This window comes from Anolis carolinensis, chromosome 1 (genome assembly GCF_035594765.1).
Source record: "Anolis carolinensis isolate JA03-04 chromosome 1, rAnoCar3.1.pri, whole genome shotgun sequence".
Lineage (NCBI taxonomy): Eukaryota > Metazoa > Chordata > Lepidosauria > Squamata > Dactyloidae > Anolis > Anolis carolinensis.
This window is the reverse complement of record NC_085841.1, coordinates 254,776,388-254,798,434: the sequence shown is the minus strand read 5'-3', so window position 1 is coordinate 254,798,434 and position 22,047 is coordinate 254,776,388.

Below are 22,047 nucleotides of genomic sequence, written 5' to 3'. Positions count from 1 at the left end.
CAACCAGCCATATTTCATAAAAATCACTTAGCTGCTGTCACCTTGTTGCTGTCACACTGAAGTGGACAGAAAATCATACTTCTCCAACTTTCACATAAAGATTTGGGGAGAGCAGAGCCAGCCCAAGATAATTTTCAGGTGTAAGCGAATAGAAATTTTGGTGCCCCCCCCCCCACACACACACACCAAACCACATGAACGGGCCAGCAGAGCATTGGATAAGCAAAAATGTTGGATAATATGAAGGGCAAGTGTGAATAACTGCAGTTGATCACCTTGATTAGCATAGAATAGCCTTGCTAGACATGGTTATGGTTATTGAGCATTATTCCTAGCAGTGCAATAATTGAGGACTTTTTAAGTATTGACCACTGGACTGATTCTGGACTATGATTTTGAACTTATGTGGTTGTAATTGTTGTTTTTAGTAGTTTTTGTTTTAATGTTTGAGTTTAATTGTCATTATATTATTGGAATTTGTATGTCGGCCATCGAATTGTTGCCAGTTGTGAAGCCACCCTGAGTTCTCTTCGGGTGAGAAGGGCGGGACAGAAGTATGGGAAATAAATAAATAAATAAATAAAATCAGGACAGTAAAAAAAGAACACTCAAAAACAGGGGAATTCCAAACATGAAACAATCAGGGCCAGCTAACACCTCTCAACAAAGATATACAAACCCCACTTGCTTGGTTTCCAACAGACCTCACAACCTCAGGATGCCTGCCATAGATGTGGCCCTCCTCTGGACACTTTCCAGCATTATTTGGCAGAGAAGGAGAAAGAATTTGGGCCCTTCCACACAGCTCTATAACCCAGGATATCAAGGCAGGATAACCCACATTACCTGCTTTGAACTGGATTGTCTGAGTCCTTACTGCCATATATCCCAGTTCAAAGCAGGTAATGGGGGTTATTTGTTTGAAGCCAAGTTCTAGTCTCCAAGGCAGAAGACAACAAGCTTGCTCCCTCCTCCCTATGACTGCCTCTCACATAATTATACATGATGAGGAAATTCCCAGCTTGATTTCGTCCCCACAGGCTATATGATTATGTGGGATGCAGGACTTCTTTGAGGTCAGAAACACCGTTTCCCGCCAAAGGGAAGGGGATAGGGTCTCAGAAACATAATGAGGCAACATAACACATGGGCAAGTAGGAACACATAGACAGAAACACTGAGCTTTTAGGGCAATTTTATATACATGAGAGATGTAGTTTCCCAAAGTACCCTAGCAAGCCAGACTCCTTGGCACATAAATCCTGGGTGACTCTAAAGAGAGGGATGAAGGAAGGAATGTCCCCAAGTTTGGGAAGGCGCGGGGCCAGGATGGCCCTGATAGAGGGAAAAGATGAACTGATTGCAAGAGAGTGAATAAGTATAAGTTCCGAATTGCTATTATTACAGGGCAGTCGGTGGCTCCCAGAGAGAGCACACTACACTCAAAACCAGGAGGCTGCAAGTTCGAATCCCGCTCAGGGACAAAAATGTCAAAATCAGTTGGAAATGTTTTGTCAGAGAAGGCAAGGCTTGACAGCTCGATTTATTTATTTACTACATTTATATGCTGCCCTTCTCACCCCAAAGGGGACTCAGAGCAGCTTACAAATTACATTCACATACAATACATTATATTATTAGCATAGTAAAATAATAGTATTAAATTACTATATGGTACTAAATCATTACATTGTAATATTATTAGTAATATTACATTTAATATATAATATATAATTAAAATTATTAAATTGTATTATTATCAGTATTATAGCGTAATAATAAATAAATAAATAAAGTTTTATTATTATTATTCTTAGAAGATAAAGGGAAAAGATGAATGATAACAAGAGAGTGAATAAGTATAAGTTCTGAATTGCTATTGTTACAGGGCAGTCAGTGGCTCCCAGAGAGAGCACACCACACTCAGAACCAGGAGGCTGCGAGTTTGAATCCCACTCAGGGACAAAAATGTCAAAATCAGCTGGAAAAAGGCACGGAGGGTACGGGGCGCACGGAGAGCTGCCAAGGCACATGTTTTGCCTGAGAGCACCCCCGTCGACGTGCGCCCAACTCCGAGGCGTAATTGGCGTCCCATGTTGGACCGGCCCTGAGGGAGAGCTAGTATTTAGAGAGTTGTAGGTTACACTACTCTAGACTAATGAGTTGGATTGTATATCTTTCAGCTGCAGTTGTGGCTTTTCTATAAATTCTTGAAATTCTTGATTTTCATCCTCCTCTCTATATTTTGCATTCAAATGATGTGCTTGAAAACAGCCTGCCATATATTTTAATACTGTCTTAATTCCTTTTGTAGCAGTACACTGTGATTTTCTCACAGTGTAAAAGAGGGTAGCGTAGAAGACCCAATTAATAACGAATAGATGTCCCAAATAATAAAAGATAACTGCCACCGATTAGTGGAAATGTAGCCACCACTGTGTGGAGAGACACTTTAGATTATAAAAGTGCTCAACCACCCAATAGCTCAGAGGAAGCCTTTTACTTTATTAGGTGTTAAAATGGTAGCGCAATTGTGCTGAGGGAGTCTATAGACGATAAGAGACTTTGATGTAAAAAGAACAATATCAAGTTTATTCAGGCACAAGCTTGGTGGTTACAAAAGATGTTTCACTTAGAGGTATTCTTATTAACAGTTACAATACTAGAATGAGATGAATCAAACTCTCTAAAGTATCACTTCTTTTACTTAAAGTAGTTAAAACTTCTTCCTCTGCTCCTTTTAAACGGTTACTTCAATGGATCTCTGTGAGTCCAACTGGAACTGGTTCCCAAAGTCTGAAACTTGGACTATCCAGTGACTTCTAACCATAGTCACCCCTGTTATATACTTTCACAGATTATTTGTGCCTTTCCAGGACCCAGACTACATTAAATCCCACTGGGGCATTGCAGTACACCAAAATATATGGGAGTTACCCTGGACCATGATCTGACTTACAAGAAGCACTGCTTTACTATCAAGTAAAAAGGGGGTGCTAGAAATAACATCATATGAAAGCTGACTGGCACAACCTGACACAGTGAAGACATCTGCCTTTGTGCTTTGCTACTCTGCTGCTGAATATGCATGCCCAGTGTGGAATACATCTCACCACGTTAAAACAGTAGATGTGGCTCTTAATGAAAAATGCCACATTATCACAGGATGTCTACTTTCTACACCACTGGAGCAATTATACTGCTTAGCCAGCATTGCACCACCTGACATCCGCTGGGAAGTAGCAGCCAACAATTAAAGGACCATGACATTGACATCTCCAGCCCATCCCTTATTCAGATATCAGCCAACACGGCAACACCTTAAATCAAGAAATAGCTTTCTAAGATCTACAAAGATGCTGGCAGAAACACCTCAGCAAGCGAGAGTCCAAAAGTGGCAGGCTAAAACCCAGAACCTTAATCAGTGGCTGACGCCGGATGAGAGACTCCCTCCTGGGCACACAGAAGCCTGGGCAACTTGGAAGGCGCTGAACAGACTGCGCTCTGGCACCATGAGATGCAGAGACAACCTTAAGAAATGGGGCTACAAAGTGGAGTCTGCAACATGTGACTATGGAAAAGAGCAAACCACAGACCACCTACTGCAATGCATTCTGAGCCCTGCTACATGCACAATAGAGGATCTTCTAACAGCAACACCAGAGGCACTCCAAGTGGCCAGCTACTGGGCAAAAGGCAGTATTAATGCCAGGGTTTTTTTCTTAAAAATCTCTATGTTTGCAAATCCATTACAACTTGTACCCTTGGTTCGCTTCTGACATGAGAAATAAATGTGAATGTGAGTAGATCAATAAGTACTGCTCCACCGGGAAGGTAACGGAGCTCCATGCAGTCATGCTGGCCACATGACATTGGAGGTGTCTATGGACAATGCCAGCTCTTCAGCTTAGAAATGGAGATGAGCACCAACCCCCAGAGTCAGACACAATTAGACTTAATGTCAGGGGAAAACTTTTACCTAAGATGTATGTGTGCATGAGAGAGACAGAGAGAGGGAGTTACACCAAGGTGAGGAAAAAAATGAAACATCAAAATCATTATATGCAGTCACAAAGTATATATGGGCATCTCTCTGTGTTTTTTTCTGTTCAGAGATATTGACTGTAGTACAACTCAAGCTCAAGTCTCTGTGTAGTTCTACTTATCATACATCTCCATGGTAGCTTTTATCATGAGATGCAATTTTAAAATCAAATGTTAAACTTTGCAGCTATCTTTGGAATCATACCAGTGTACATCCAGGCAAGAGAGCCCTTTATGGCAAAAAGAAAAAAAGTTTGTGGGTGTGTGTTTAAAAAGATCTCAATGTCTGAAAATTGTTTTCTACTTTACAAACCTCTGATGTTCAATAAATGCACCATCAAGTTAAGAGCTCTGTAGCAAAGGTACCATTTCAAAGAGCTCCAGACAACATGAGTTTGAATTCTCAATTACATTATTTCTACCACAGTTGGTAGAGACTGTTGCCAGAGGCAATTCTATTTGCTCACAGTTTTTCTTTTCTTGTTGGTTGAATTTTCTTTGAATGATAATAAAAGTAGAATTCAGAAACAGATCTTATTGCTGCGTTTTGATTTATCTCACCTAAGCTATACTTATAAATCACACCCAGACATCAGTCATAGCTGTGCCAACCTGTGGGGGATACAAAATACCTTTTCAACCATGAAACCTGCCCATGACACATTTTGAACCAACTAACATCAACTCCTGCCATGGCTAGATTTGAGAGAGTGAAGTGTTAGAGCATATATTTGCTACATTTAAAAAAAACAACCCAGAGTGTCTCTGGATATTTTAAATTCATCACCACACCAGCCTTCAACTAAGGACATAAGGTAAGAGACCCAATGGGATCAGAAACACTTATGGATATGTACAAGATAAAAAGAGGCACTGATTTATATGAGCCAGATAATATTTCCATAAAGCAATATCATTGGGAAAGAGCATATTAAACTTGGTATAGGGCTGTAAATAATAGTTTAAAATATATGAAAAATGTTAGAAAACATATAAATAGATGATCCCCTTGTGCCTGTTTCATCTTTTGGACAATGACATTTTTGGCAGAGTTTGGCTGACATTTTTGGCAGAGTTTGGCTTTCAATAAATATCAAGATAGCTTAAATCTCCCATTACTATAGTTCTCCTTTCTGAATGTTTGACCATCTGTTCCAAGAAGGCATCAGACAAATCCTTGGTCTGGCTTGGGATCTGTAGTAGAGCCCTACAATTATGTCCCTGTTTTTTTCTCTCCCCTTTAAGTTTTACCCAGGGTGCTTCCAGACAGCACTAAATCACGACTAAATCCCAGGACTTCAGAAGAAGTCCACATACAGTTTGTTAGTCCTGGGATTTCTGCCTCCGTCATCCACACTTGATGCTTTGTTGCAAGATTTAGAGGCTCCCAAGATGGCTACCACAGGATGTTCACCGGAAACTTTGATGACTTTTTTTTTTTAAAAAAAAAACCCTCACAATGTGGATATGCAAATATGAGATTATGTGGCTATGTGGCCAGAGAAACTTTGCCCTTGACATGTTTAATGAAGTTTTTGGCACACAAATAAAGTTTGCACAGTAGGACCACTTCTGCCCAAGTCAGCACTTCACAATCAAACAGGAACAAACACTGACCATCTTTGCAGACAGATTTGTAAGTCAGATCATGGTCCAGGGTAACTCCCAAGTATTTTGGTGTACTGCAATGCTCCAGTGGGATTCCTTCCCAGGTAATCCTCAGAGCTTGAGATGCTTGTCTGCTCTTAAGGTGGAAAGCGCATGCCTGTGTTTTAGATGGATTAGGGATCGGCTGGTTTCCCCTGTAATAGACAGTAAGAGTACCTAAAGCTTCGGAGAGCTTCTGTTCAACCATTTCAAAGCTCCCTGCTTGGGCGGTGATGGCACGATTGTCAGCATAGATGAAACTCTCTGTCCCTTCTGACAGTGGCTGGTCATTTGTGTAAATGTTAAACATTGATGGAGCAAGCACACTCCCCTGAGGGAGGCCGTTCTTCTGTTTTCGCCATCTGCTTCTCTGACCCTGAAATTCAACAAAAAAGCTCCTGTTTTGCAGCAGATTTCCTATGAAGCGGGTGAGGTGGTAGATATTATACGTTTTTTTCAGGAGAAGGCAATGGTTTGCAGTGTCATAAGCTTCTGACAGGTCTATGAAGACAGCTCCTGTAATCTGCTGCCTTTCAAACCCATCTTCTATGTGCTGAGTCAGATTCAACACTTGTGATGTGCAGCTTTTGCCTTTCCTGAAGCCAGCTTGCTCCAGAATCAAACATGGGTCTATTTTTTCCACAATTCTATTCAAAATAAGTCTCTCCAGAACTTTGTAAAGATGGCATAACAAGGAGATTGGTCTATAGCTTTTTGGGTCATTATGGTCTTTACTTGGTTTCAAGATGGCTATGACGCTTTCTGCCAGATTTTGGGAATCTGACAGGATGCAATGCAGTTGTTCATCATCTTCAGCAGCCAGCACCTTGCTTTTGGGCCAAAGTTCTTAATTTGTTCCATCCGTAGATCGTCCAGGACAGCTGCTTTGCCATTTTTACATTTATTGAGGGCCATTTCAATTGAGGTGATGAAAAAAGTTCATGAAGGTGGTTGTTCTCATTATCTGGTTGTCTGATTATTGGTTTCCTTCCTACTTTTGCATGTTTTCAAACTACTAGATTGGCAGGAGCTAGTAAAAATAGTGGGAGCTTTCCCCACTCCTGGATTCGAACTGCCAGCCTTTCAGTCAGCAAGTTCAACAGCTCAGTGGTTTAACCTGCTGTGCCACCGGGGCTCCCACATGAATTTTAGAAGCCATTAATGTTATTGATAAAGATGTCAGATCCATACATGATTTAACATTTCTGATGCCTGTGTTCATTGAACTTTTCTTCTTTTATTTCTGGGTACTTTCACTGATGTGGCAATAGATGCTGTGCAATATATTAGACATTGGGATGATAGAAATGGACATACCTGCCATACTATAGTTATATAGAACAATTGTAGGCAGGTAGAGGAACATTTTCCCTTTCCCAAAGTATTGACTTCTGTCATTCTTTCATCTATTACATTAGTGTCATGATTGGCATCAGTTGGGCCAGATCAAATAACAAAGGTGGTTTTTACTTTGTTTCAAACCTTCACAGATAGTCTATTGTGTTTTGGAGGCAATATAAAATCCTCGTTGAATGCAGGGAAAGACAGAGAGACAAGAGAATGAATTCTTTGAGCAACATGCAAAAGTATCATCAGCTGTGGCTCATTTGGATCAAGCATCAACCATATTAGCAAGCTGTTAATAGCCTTAAGGGTGTTAATAGCCTTGAGCCTTGTTCTCTTAAAAAGAATGAATAAAAACATACAACAAATAATACAAGAGTAAACAAATCAAAATAAAGTGTTCCTGAACTGCACTGGTCATGGTCAATGCTGAATGCCTTCCCTCTTGTTTGAGAGTGCCAAGGTAGGGATCCTCAAAATCATGTAACTGCCTTAGTTTCTCCAGGGTACAGATCTCCACCAGCAATGGGCTGCTACAACCAACCATACACGGCATAATTGCTCAGGGCGAGGAACTTGAGGTCCTGTTGTCTGTAAAAATCACCTTCAAAATTTTGTGCTCCACATAGCACAGTATCTATCCATGCAGAATGTGTGTTGATAATTTTTTCTCACATGGGGGCTTGGGAATTATTCATTCTCTATATTTCAATTACTTAAAAGAAATGGAATACAATTCTAGTCTAAGGGCTTTGGTTGGGCCAAAGAGCCTCCTTCCCCCAGCCCAGAGATAGCCTAATTTCGTGCCCACGTAGGGTCTCTATCTTTGGGCTAAAGGAGATTTCAATCTGTTATAACTTGCCTTCCTTTCACCTTCCCTACTTTTTACAGTGTGTGTGCATGAATATATGTATGTATGTGTTCTTTTTCCAGCAAATCTGAGTCAGAAGATTCAGATGTCCCTGTCTACAGATCTCTGAGATCAGTTATCAGAAGGGGAAGAACAGCAGAAGAACATTTCTGTCAGTGAAAGCACCCCATGTGTAATCTTAACTCTCTATTGATGTCACATCTTTCAGTAAAAACTGCTTTCTAATAATATTTTGACATATCTCTGATTATAGGAAAGCCCAATCAGCCATACCCACACAGCATTTCCCTAAGCATACTTCCTCACAAGCAAAGTCTATATGGAAGTGATAGAAAGTTTGCACACATTTAGGGCCCTTCCACACAGTCATATAAACCAGAATATCAAGGCAGATAATCTGCAATATCTGCTTTGAACTGGTTTATCTGAGTCCACACTGCCATATAATCCAGTTCAATATGGATTTTATACAACTGTGTGGAAAGGGCCCGAGAAGTAAGCCCAATTTATTCAATTCAATGAGGGCTTACTCCCAAGCAAATTTGATGAAGTTCTGTGTAGATCTTTAAAGACTAATACGTTTATTATGTCATTCCTTTTGACCCATCATGCATATAGACAAACATGCTATTTCTTAAGCGATGTAATCCAAGCAGAGAAATGAGCTGGAAGTATCGAAAACTAGCAAAGTCTTTGGCAGCAAAGCAAAACGTATAACTGGAGTCACATGTCTGCATTATTAAGCATACAGTTTGTACCTCACATCAGCATGGACTATCCTACAAGGACACATAGTGTCCCCTCCCACCATTTATGATTAAAATGACAGAATATGATTCATCTCGCTATATAGCTGCACCTGTAGCATTAGAATGAAATCAAAACCGATGTCCAACAAATAAAAGAACAAGACTTTGACTAATCTCTCATCTTGATGAGATTCTTGGAGTTGTGGTCCAAAAATAGAAGTTTCCCAAGTTCTGCTCCAAGCACCCACTTTTCCCAGTAGCCACACCTATCCTGGCATATCCCTGAGTACATTGATGCACAATTGATGTCTTGTTCCCTTTGATTAAGACTTTGCTGGTGAAAATGTCTGCTGTGCCTTTGCTTGTGCTAGTTTGCATGATGTTGAAAAAGTGAATTTGTTTCTGTGGTCATCAAATACATTTTCAACGCATTTGCCAAATTTTTATTTTTCTGTTCCAAATGTGCTTTCAAGAGCCACGTTTAAATGTCACTTAGTTACCCCCCCCCCCATTTATTCCTTGAATTTTATTACAGGGTGGACAACTTTTATTGTCAAGGACTGCTTTCCCTTCTGAGGAATTTATAATGGGCTCAGTAGATGGGCTCAGAATCAAAAGAAGATGAATCAACCCCATTTCTTTCTCTTGGCCAGAAATTCCTCTCCCCCCCCCCCCACACACACACTTTCTCCCTATGTAACAGGTTGTTCTTGTGGAGACCTGAACTGATTCCTTGACAAGCACTTTGAGATCAGCTAAAGGCTGCATGGTCCCAAACAGTGCCAGATTTACCACTGTGCTTAGGTGTGCTTAAGCACAGGTCCCCATTGGCCGGGGGGAGGGGGGATCTTCCTGCCAATTTTTTAATTGTGGATTTTGCTTATGTGGTGCAATTTTAAATTTGAAGGCAATATGTTTCAGAGCATTTCCAAACATAATGATAGAGTTGATAGTCTATGGGAAGGTGCCACAAAGCAGGCAGTGTAGGCCTACCAGACCTAACTTCTTCTGAGTCCAAGGAAGGAATGGGCCTCATAACTTATGTAGCACATTCCTCATTTGTCCTAAATCAGCGTTTCTTAACTTGGGGATTGGGATGCCTGGGGGGGTTGCAAGGGGGGGGTGTCAGAGAGGTTGCCAAAGACCATCAGAAAATACTTATTTCTGATGGTCATAGGAATCTCTTTGGCAGAGAAGTCTGGATGTAAGTGAACAACAACTCCAAAACTCAAGGTCAATGCCCACCAATTCCTTCCAGTATTTTCTGTTGGTCATGGGAGTTCTGTGTGCCAAGTTTGGTTCAATTCCATCATTGGTGGAGTTCAGAATGCTCTCGGATTGTGGGTGAACTATAAATCTCAGTTACTACAACTTCCAAATGACAAAATCACTCTTCCCCCAACCCCACCAGTATTCAAATATCAGCATATAAGGTATTTGTGCTAAATTTGGTTCAGTGAATGAAAATACATTCTGCATATCAGATATTTACACTACAATTCATAACAGTAGCAAAATTAGAGTTATGAAGTAGCAACAAAAATAATATTATGGTTGGAGATAACCACAACATGAGGAACTGTATTAAAGGGTCGTGGCATTAGGAAGGTTGAGAACCACTGTCCTAAATCCAGCACTGCTCTAACCCAAGGACTGCATATCACCCAAGAACCACTGGTTACCCGGCTATTTAAGTTGGTCTTGTTACAAACTGGATTAAAAAATAAATCAGCAGCTCTGAATGCAGCACCATTCAGTGCTGAGATTTCAGTAATTCTTTGCAGAAGGAATTATAGAAATGTGACGCTTTTGTCAGATCTGTCAAAGCCTACTTGACTATGGCATCTTTGTCCGCTGCTTCTAAAAGTAAATATGAATACCAATTGAAAAACAGACTTCTCTGTATTTGTGTGTGTTTAGTCAAGGGCACACCTGCTTAGGGGATTAGAATGCCACCAGAGGACTTTCCTTCACACACAAGGATCATAGGAAGATGAAACAGCTAAATTTTTAAAAGAGCTGCTCATTCTTAAGCTTCTGTCAACTTTAGCTGCATTATCACTTTAGCAAACACCTCTTGCTGATATCTTCTTCAGTGACAGATCTCTTTTCCCCCTTTTAAAAACAAACTATTACTCTGAACCCATATTTCAGGGTTTCCCCTACCCCCAGCGTTTGTGGGTATGCACAATGTATGAATATGTTCTGCTCAAAGATGAACAATTTGAAATCAATTTCCTTTCAGCTGGAAATGTTAAAAACAGGAACTACAAACAGATACAGGAATGGTTTGCCACTGTGAAATTATATTTCTTGTGACAAGTATAGATGCATTGAAAAAAGAAGTGATGACAGTTATTAAAATCACACTGTGATTTTCACAAATATAGATAAATTGGTATAGGTTGATATTGATATGGCTACTGATACTGTAGGAGTGCTTGGTGGTGCAGCAGATTAAACTGCTGAGCTGCTGAACTTGCTGGCCAAAAAGTAGATGGTTTGAATTCGGGGAGAGAGCTGAGCTCCCACTGTTAGCCCCAACTTCTGCAAAGCTAGCAGTTCAAAAACATGCACATATGAGTAGATCAATAGGTACTGCTCTGGTGGGAAGGTAACAGCGTTACATGCAGTCATACCAGCCACATGACCTTGGAGACGTCTATGGACAACACCAGCTATTCAACTTAGAAATGGAGATGAGCACCACCTCCAGAGTTGGACACAACTATACTTAATGTCAGGGAAATTATACTGTACACCATCAGATCAGTCTTCTTTGAACACTTTAAAAAGTCAGTTATTTTCTTTCAGTTTGGAAAGACAAATTCAGTTTCACAACAAGCCCCTAAGACCCCCATTTTCAAATTCCCATTGCTGGACACTTCTTGTGTTTGCTTTCCCGAAGTCGGTATTTGCATGTATGTCTAGGATAACTTCAAATTTCAAAGAACTTCATGGTAAAACAAATAGTCTTATAGAAAGAAAATTGACAGAAAATGGTGATAGTATTTACATAGCTATCTAGCATTTGCAAGACCAAATTAAATGCACTGAGTATAGCAAATGTACTATTCCTGGAAATGTTTGAAAATATGTCTGCTTTCATATTGCATATTTCTTTTCTTCTCTCCTCTTCCTCATCTCTTTCACAGCATTTTTCAGACAATTTAACTATTAATATTGAGATGGCTTCAGAGACCAAGAAATGTTATTTCTCTAGTAACTTAGCAACAAAAATGTGGAAGACTTGAATTCTCCTAGCCATTTCAGTATCACCTAGACCAATGTTCCTTAAGCTATTTGAGGTATGGGGAGTTTCCAGGAGCTGACCATCAATGGCCATGGACCAGGAATAGTCCATGGGCTTCTACATTGAGAAGCACTGACTAAGGACATTATCATATAGACTGCCAGAATAGCCACGGACCATGGCAAATCTGGCTGTGCCTATTGGGGGTATGGGGAACCCATCACCCTGCATCCCACATAACCCAGATTACTAGCATGCCTATCCCATGGGAGGAAGAATCGACTATGTGGCTTCCCCCCATTGCTTCTGGTGCAACATGGGAACCCTCCCGTGTTACCGCAACAATGGCATACACCAGTTCCACTATAGTTTACCCATGGAGCCCTGCCAAAAGATCCTCTGTGTCTTGGGATGGGAGCTGGTAGGTTCCACGGGTAAACTATGGCTGAACTAGCAGATGCCGCTGACATAAGCCCTGTCTGATGAGGTTGTTAGACTTTCTAGCCTACCTGGCTATTTCCTTTTGGCTTTACGACTCAAACCCTTAGAGAGGCTACCAAAAGTATATTTACTTATGTCCAAGTTTGAGTGTTAAAAGAATGCTAAAACAAAATAACTTCAATCTAACTAAACAAAAATTAAGTTCAAAAAGATATAGCAAACGTTCTGAGAGATTCTTGTAGGTGACAAAGTGGTTCTGTTTTTATCTTCCAAAGAAAAAGTTGAGTATCCCTTTGTTAGAGTAGGTATTCCACAGTTAATTGGTTAGATCCTAGGATTTAAGGAGTAAAAAAGCGATTGGCTTTAGAGAGAAACAAAACTAAATTTTATTGTAGCAACTCCATTCTAAGATAGGAGAGTTATTCAGCGAGCTAGTCCACCACACTCGGACTTTGGTGGAGGCTCCTTCTTTGGAGGTTTTCAAACAGAGGCTGGATGACCATCTGTCGGGGATGCTTTGAATGCAGTTTTCCTTCTTCTTGGCAGGGGATTGGACTGGATGGCCCATGAGGTCTCTTCCAACTCTATGATTCTATGATTCTAATCTACCTACATCTTGGACATTTGGGAGAGGAATCCTGGGAAAGTGAAGAGGCGGAGAAATGAAATTCCTAAGAGTATCAATTTACATCAGAGAGGAGGCAAGATTGGTTGTCAAAAGAAGGAGGACACTGCAGGTCAAATTAGTCCTATTTCTACTGCCAGCTGTGAGGCACATATCACTCTTTAATTCCAAACACTGTTGCATTTCCAGTACCCTTATCTGAAATGTCTGGAACCTGAAGTACTTTGGATTTTGGAATACCTCGTATGTTGCATTTAAGTACGTAATGAGATATCTTGGAAATGGGACCTAAGTCTAAACATGAAATTATACACATAGCTTGAAGGTAATTTCATACAATATTTTTAATATATTTATGATTGAAAACAGTTTATGGAGTATTTCAGATTTTAAAATTCTTGATAAAGAATGTTGAACCTGTAGTATACACATAGATTACCACAACGTGAAGATAGTGGTATTTAGATTTGCTACAGTGAGTGCCATGTTCAGAATGGATCATAAGTTGGAGCAGTAAATATCCAAATAATACATCAAAGGGAAAACTACTCCCTCTCAGTTCCCATTTTCCAAAAGACAATCAGCACTGTCAATAAGTTGTCTTGAGTGTGAAATATCCATGTGGGTAATGCCCTCTGCCCCCTTTCCCTACACTCTATAACACAAATCCACAGTGAGTAGGATTTCTCATTTTCCTAGGATTACATACAATGCATGTCTAAAATGGAACCATAGTGTAATTAAGTGGTCTCAACCTATGAGTCCCCAGAGATTTTGGCCTTCAACTCCCAGAAATCCTAACAGCTGGTAAACAGGCTGGGATTTCTGGGAGTTGTAGGCCAAAACACCTGGGAACATATAGGTTGAGAACCACTGGTGTAGTGTGAAAGGACCCCAAAATTTTGTCTGGAAAGGGAAAAGACCAATGGCACAAGTAACTGGTAAAATATCATCCTAAATTACATTCTGTACAAGTTGATGTTTTCAGCTCCATAAAAATGCCAAAGTAACGGAGTCTGTCTTTCCAGTCAAATAGGACTGAAATATATTCCGATGAAATATACACATACCTCGTATTTATTCAAATCTAGTGCACCATCTAATGTAAAATGCACCTCAATTTTCAAAACTCTTGAACCAGAATAAAATTTGCTGGCTAATGTAATGCGCGGCGGTGTAATTTGTTCCAAAAAAAGTGTGCATTACAGTTGCAGTGTGCTTAGGATTTCTCCTTTAAAAACAAAAAGTGTTAGAACCCCAAAGCTTTCCAGCAATGGAAAGTAAAGCCAGAGAAACAGGTAACCCTTCCCTCAAGGAGCCTCCCCTGTTTGACCCACCTCAGTTTCCTTGAGTGAATCTATCTATGCTGGAGAATGAATGCAGTTTAATGCCACTTTTTCACTGCCCTGGCTCAATGCTATGGAATCCTGGGGGCTGTAGTTTTAAAAGGTCTTGAGTCTTCTCAGCCAAAGGGTGCTGTGGCCTTACCAAACTACAAACCCCAGGATTCTATAACTCTTCTAAAAAGCCCACTTGCCATGTGGGCTTCCTCCCCACCTCTCAAGCCAACTCCTGTCTTCTCTCTCGTGCTTACGTGCAGCCCTCTCCTTCTTCTCCACCTTCGAGGCCCCCCTCTGTCTCCACTTGTCATGTGAGTTCCCTCCTCCTTTCCAAGCCATCTCCTGGCTACTCTCTCCCCTCATCTACCTCTTTGCCTTCCAAATCCTGCCATCTGGGTACTCCTGAAGTGGTTTTCCATTTTGCTTTACCTATTCTGCGAATATGATACGTATGTCAAAAAAGGTGTGCATTATATTTGAGAACATATGCTATATAGTAACACCTCACCTCACTCCTACTCTGGTAAAACTAGAACTTGTAGCTTGGGAAAGTTACTGTGTGCACAAGCGGTCCAACCGCCCACCAAGGGAAGCATTTGCCTGTTGCACAATCATCCCGGCGGCGCAGTCGAGCCCCTGGTAGGATGGCGCCACCCCCCGCCTCCTTCTCCTTCGGGCCTGGGCCTTCCCATAGCGGCAGGAAGACCCATCCAAGCCCGAAGGAGAAGGCCCATCCAGGCTGGCTGGGACTTCCCGCCCTGGCCCATGCGCCCCGGCCCCACCTCCCGCATTGCACGGCCTGGCCCAGCCAGCCTGAATGGGCCTTCCTGCTGCAGCCTGAACTGTAAGTAGACTTAATGTCAAGGGAAAACCTTTACCTACCTACTTAATGTTTAGGCTGTACAATATCCTGAATCCTATTGAGAATCACAACCAGGGGAGACCTGTTGAATCCATTATTCAATGATGAGCTAACACTTAAGTAAATCGCATTGATTTGATGAGTCTACTCTGACTGTGTCTATCCATAGACTTGAGATCAATATTTCCTGAAAAAATGCTGAGTCTGGCAAGCCATTTGTAGAGATCATGGGTCAGGCCATAGTGAATACTGTCTTTACTGGACCAAAGCAAATGAGAATAAACTTCTAGAATTCTTTTGCAGAATTGGCACTCCATTATAATTTTTGTGTACATACAATCCTTCAGATGAAATGGAAGCTAGGTCATTTATAGGCAGCCGTGCTGATGACAACTAAATTTAATTAATCCAAAACTTTAATTAAGTTTATATGAAACAATAAAAATGGAGGTAATGAAATATTGTTTGGTCCCTTGATTTGTTTGATTTCATTTTATTGATTTACATGCAATGATTTATAGGGAATCAGCAATTCTGGCAAAAAGCTGTACAATAAATCAAAGCTGCATGAGGCAAACTGGAAGTTAATATAACATTAAATAATTGGAAATGTTTCTCATTCCATAAAAAATAGAGCAAAAGAATGCTGAAGCATGTGACAAAGTGGGTCTTCCATCATGCTGCTACCTTGTATTACTACATTATCAGAGCCAAAATGTTGATGTTTTCAACACATTACAGAGCAGTGCAAATGTGTTTTGATGTGATATGTAGCAAGAGGAAGGCACCTCCAATTTGAACTACTAAAATATGATCCTTCTTAATAATCCTTCTACTTAGTCCCAAAAGCATAAAGGGGGTGCTGTATAAAATTATACCTACATTTCCAACATTCTTCAGCTGACAACTTGTTAGTGGCACACAAACATGTGAGTTTCCCTTATCCATTGAGGAGGTTAGCATTCCATTCTTCCTTCTGCAGCACCCAGATGCTTACTATATCTGTATAAATGGGGGGCAGACAGGATGAGAGAATTATGTGACTATGCTTCTGTAGCCAAAAGCAAATGATTACATCGATACTAAGACATCTAGTGAAAATCTCAACACTGATACAATAATTTTCTGTCTAACTACAGAGACATATATAAACAGATAATGCCACTCCCTATGAGGTTTGGAATTCCTGTTGTGAGGATCAGGGGCTTGTTTAGAGACTGTATGTTAAATATAGCTTAGGGAAGACAAAGAAAGGAAAGAAAGGATAAAAAGAGAGAAGAACTGGATGTATGAGGGAAAGGGAGGAATCTGGGTATATATGCTAGTATATAGATATAATAATCTATAATAATAATAACTTTATTTTTCTAACGTGCCTACATCTCCCAGAGGGGACTCAGGGCAGCTTACATGGGGACCAAGTCCAAGGATCAACAGATAGAAAAGTAAAACTACAACAATATAATTAAAACAGTTAAACAATACAATAACATCATAAAATACATCGACAGGCATCATGGCTAAAAATGGGGCAAATTAGACATTACCAGGGAGAGGCATGTGCAAAATAGGCCTTTTTTGTTTGTTTTTAATGCTAAAATTCTACAGTTCTGCTAATAAAATGAAAATTAAATGAACACCAAGTTATGCTGTGATGAGAGTAGTATGGGAAGGTGAGATTATGAGGGTATTCAGAAGTCTGATCACGGGACCATGGATTGGTGAACTGTCACAGTTGTGCTACTGAAGAGAGCTATGATATCAAAGTTGCTCCATGTGGTAAACATCTGTTATCTATGAGAATACAATTGCTGTTGATTGTCAGGTTGGTGTGATAAAGTCCAATTTTTTCAGCTAAATGACATAAAACCCATGTGCAAGTACATAGATATTAAATGCACACTACCTTGATATTCAAGGCAGCTTGGGTTAGAGAAACTCCTAACCCAGGGAAGATGGGACCAATTAAATTGTACTATAAAAACAAGAATACAGGCAGTCCCCAAGTTACAGACATCCGACCCCTTAGAAAAGGGGATGAAACAACAGGAAATGAGAGGAAATCTACCCCTAGAAAGGGAAATTCACTCCTGTAGGAGTTATCATGGGATAAAAGTGTCTCCACTAAAGCTTTATCACCAGTTCTTTTTTCCACAACAGCCCAACATTTTCAAAATCCAATTGTCAGAGGGACAGAAAGTGAGGTGAAACCTGCTGGACAGGGGTACAAACAGCAGAACAAATGTTATAGGGCTGTTAACTCTTCCCTATTCTATCCAAAAAATTGTTGGAATTGAATTTAAATATGTACCTGTTCTAACTTAAATACAAATTCAACTTAAGAACAAACCTACAGAACCTATCTTGTTCATAAGTTGGGGACTGCTAGCATTCTGAATGCATGGTAAAATAGACCACCATTCCACAAGAAGAATGGGGGCTTCTACAGAATCAGTCTACAAAGCATTGTATGGCAACTGAACCTCTCCCTTATGATAGCCTTTCTTTCAGTTATTAACTGAGTCTGAGTCTCTTGGTGAGATAGAAACTGAAATTAAGTGACCTATTGTAGACACTGATGAGTAGTTACATTAGAGATGTGGGTGAAAAAATTTCCTTTGTTTCCTTCGTACTATCTTTTTTTTCGATCATTAGTCTATACAAAACGAATGACAACATTTTTGTAGGAAACGAGAGGTGACATGAAAATGAAAGCGGCACAGTCATTGTGCTTGCTTTTGTTTTGGCTCCGTAACAATAAGCAGATACTGACAGAGGGCTGCTTTCCCATTATAGCTGATGTGTACCAATGGGTGTTAATATTAATATTAGAATCATAGAATCATAGAATAACATAGAATTAGAATAACAATAGTTATTCTAATAATATTACTATTAATGACAATTGTACTTTGGGGAGGATCCAAACGTTTTAAAAGTTGGTGCGCTAAAAGGGGTCAAAATGTCTTCCATGTGTGGCGGAGGGAGGGGGTGAGCCTCGGAAGCCCTTCCACTGCAGCTAATGGTCCAAAGATTTTCATTTTTTTTTTGTAAGCTAGGCGAAAATTTTGTTCGTATAGGCACCCCATTTTCGTTAGCGGGAACAAATAAGGAAATAAGAAATAAGGAAATAAGATGAAATGAATGAAACTACACAAAATGAGCAGCAATTCTGTACAAAAGCACAACACTAAGTTACATAACTTGCAAGAATATACAACTGCATGTGAGCCATTATGCTTGTGGAACTCTGTTTACATAGTTGTGGCTTGAATGCAGACATAAAGTAGAGTCATATAGTAAGGGAATAGATATGTGTGAAACATCAATAGGATGCCAACCAAAGCTTACCCGTCCTTCTCCAAATGCATGCTGCTGTGAGAATGTACACTCACTGTTTGAACTACTCTGCCTGTCTGCCTGCTCCCTCCCCCCACCCCTGTCCTTCTCTCTGCTTTATCCTTTCCAGGACTACAGTAGAATCCCGCTTAACCGAGCTCCGCTAATCCAAGCATCTGTATTATCCGAGGGCACAGAGCTGCAAGGAGGCCCGAGAGGAAGCCGCCACTGCCGCAGCTCAAGAGAAGAAGAGGGAGAGGGAGGAGGACTTTCCTCTCCCTCTTCCTCCGGCTGGAAGATGCAAAGGAGGCGGAGGCAGTGGAGGGGGAGGCAGATGCAACCATGAGCACAACGGCGGCGGTGGCTTCCTCTCGGGCCTCTTTGCAGCTCTACGCCCTCTTCTGCATGGAGCCCGCCCTGCCATCCATCTCCTCAAAGCAGCTGGTGGAAGTCTTTGAGCTCCTCAAAAGTAAACAAGGAAGGCGTGGGGGGAAGAAATCTTCCATTGGAACTTCCTCTGGTGCCTGCCTCCCTCCCTCGAGTCACCTTCTCTGTGGCCTGGCCCAACCCCCGTCTTGGATAATAGCTCCCCCCTATCATCCATCAAATTCAGTTATCCAAGATGGGCCCATCTGTTTAACTTGGTTAAGCGGGGCTCTACTGTATTTCAAACTAGTGATATTTTTTCAGGTCCCAAGGTGATGGAGTCTCTTTTGGTTCCATATCAAGTATTTTAAAATACAGAATCCAAAATAAATGTCAAATGTCCGTTTTGGGTAATCTCCCCACGTTGTCATAAGGGGATGCTGTGGTATGACTCCTCCCTTGTGAACATTGTTTCCCAGACTTAACCAGGAGTCACTGGGGACAACTTTTGTTATTTGAAGTAACTATGGAAAAAGTCCCTAAATTTGTGAGATCTGGGGCAACTGCTTCATAGTTATGTTTCATTAAAACTGGCCATAGTTTAACTGTTTCCTTAAGCGCAAAAATGATGAAACAGTATGGCTAAACCTTGTTGTGAGACCCCCTGAGCCAGAGCACTGAAACATATTCATCAAAGTTACAGCTGCTTCTAGAAAAACCAGACACTTACCTAAGATCAAAGCCATTAAATGGCAGATGAATCAATATGCATTCCTCAAGCAGCACTTCATATGAATCAACACTTTCCCTTCATCCTGGCCATGTAAAAAGATTGCTTCTTTATCATTTTGGTAAGTTCACAGTATAATTAACCTTCACCCCTAGACTTTCTTGGTTGATCCTTCTTCTAAAAATAATAGATGTGGCTACAAACTCGGGATTATAATATTTTGATGACAAGTTTGTGTACTGAAATTAAATGCTGAAGTGATCACAGACCACTGGTAATGGTTGTTCATTTTATGAAATAAATCTTCTTTCACTTCTCTTTTGACTCCTCTTAATAAGTAGGCTAACTTTTTTCAATAGAGTTATTGCCTGTTTAACCAGTTTTTTATTGTCAGATTTCCTAACCTTTTCCAGGTTTTGAGTCTTGAAGCACATAACATGAGCAGCATAAGATTTTTATTTACCAGATCTTTACTGTCACTTTTGAAAACAGAAATTAATAGAGCTCTCCTGAAATGTATCCCCCCCACACACACTATTTGATTTCTCAAAATAATATATAATAGGCAAGACTAGTTATCATATCCAATATTACCTACTCTGAGTGGCATCAACTAATTATGCAAATGTCATTTCATTTATCATCCCTTGGAAATTATGATTTGGGCAATGGAGTGGAGGAGGATTGAAATATAGGACTAGGAAGCACATGGTCTGCCACTGAATCATAATTCCTTCCACTAGTCGTCCAAGGGTTACAGCATGAAAATGAAAAATAAATAAAGTTGTGGATGTGCAAAATATATCCATTTTGTTCTCATAACATTTATCAGAATACCAGAGGAGTATTTATATACAGACATTATTAGTAATATACTTTTACATGTGTGTAATTCAAAAAAGGAGAGCAATCTGATGCTTCCAATTTTCCAATGAGAGGAAAATCAAAGACAGATGCACATTTTTGCTAATAATCTTGCAGATCATAAATTAGATGCACAAAAAATGGTTAAGATGGATTTTGTAGCCAGGGAAGAGAGAGAAATGTGATGTGACTTTGCCATCATGTGTATGAATGCTTCCTCATGTTGCTGGTGAACATGGAAGGTAGAGCTAAGACCTTAACTTTGCCTTAACACTACTCATTTTAACACACTTCTTTCCTGTGTTTAGTATGGGTTTTGCCGGTCACATAAAGGCCCAAAACAAAATTTCAGATCTTCCTTCACTTTCAGGTAGAAGTCTTTTTGCTTACTGTACACTGAATGCTATGGGAAGAAGACCCCCCCCCGATCCAATTATAGTATCAGTTGCTGGTTATCTTGGGTACTGTTCCATTATCTAGGTGGTGGAGACCACTAGATGGCACTAGAGAGAGAAGGAGAGTCAATTTTACAGGGGGGATGTGTTGAAGGTGGAGAACCATTTTCCCCATTTTTGCCGATTATTTCCCCGTCCCACTTCCCATATCATAAAGGGCTGTTTCTACAACAGGGACACGGGTGGATGGAATAACAGGAAAAGAGGGGGAAACCCACCCTCCACTCCCATAAAATGGATTATCATTCTCTCTCTAGTACCCCCTAGTGGCCTTCGCCCAGATGATGGAACAGTACCTTATCTTGTTTCATTCTCGTATGATTTACTTTATGAATGAGTGTTCTAATACATAAAGTAATTCATTGTAATTCATTGATTAAGTCAAAATTGCTGCAATTTTACAATGCTTAGGAGTGAGCATCCAGAAACAGATCCAGAAGCAAAACTCTACTAAAACCCCAGAGGACTTTCAAGTTTAATGAAACAAATTCGGAGTTTTTCTGTTTTCCCACCTTCTTGCTCATTTAAGATGTTCTTTCAAGCGGTTAATACACTTTTTGTTTCTGTTGATGATTAATATTTACAGCATTTCATTGATTTGGTTGACAGATAAAAGCTGCTGTCTTCATGCACTCAAGAATGAAAAAGCAATAACACAAATCAAATGAAATGTGAGAAGTTTCTTAGCAATGGGTGAATTCATTTGACATTTTGCTATGATGTCTTTTTTGATTTGCAGAATGAAATGTACCAAAAAAATTCCCCACTAATTTCTGTACTTAAGAAAATTGGAGAATTAGCACCAGATCTCAGCAGCCCAGGCCTCCACTGAACCTTCCATTGGAGAATGTTGTGTGGAAACAGGAAAAACAAAACAGAGAGGATATGCCTTTCAATAGTGAATCCACTGAATTTTCTAATTTTGATGCTGGCTTCAAAATTAGTTTATTGAGGGTGGCTGAACAGATAGCGGTCAAATTATTACAGTTCTTCTTTGTCTTAATTTAAACTTTCCTTTATATTCTTGGGGCCAGTTTCCTCCTTTGCATTCACTTTCTTTGTCTTTGTGAGTCTGATTTCCAATTAGTCTGTAATATCATGGCAATCCATTTCTGCA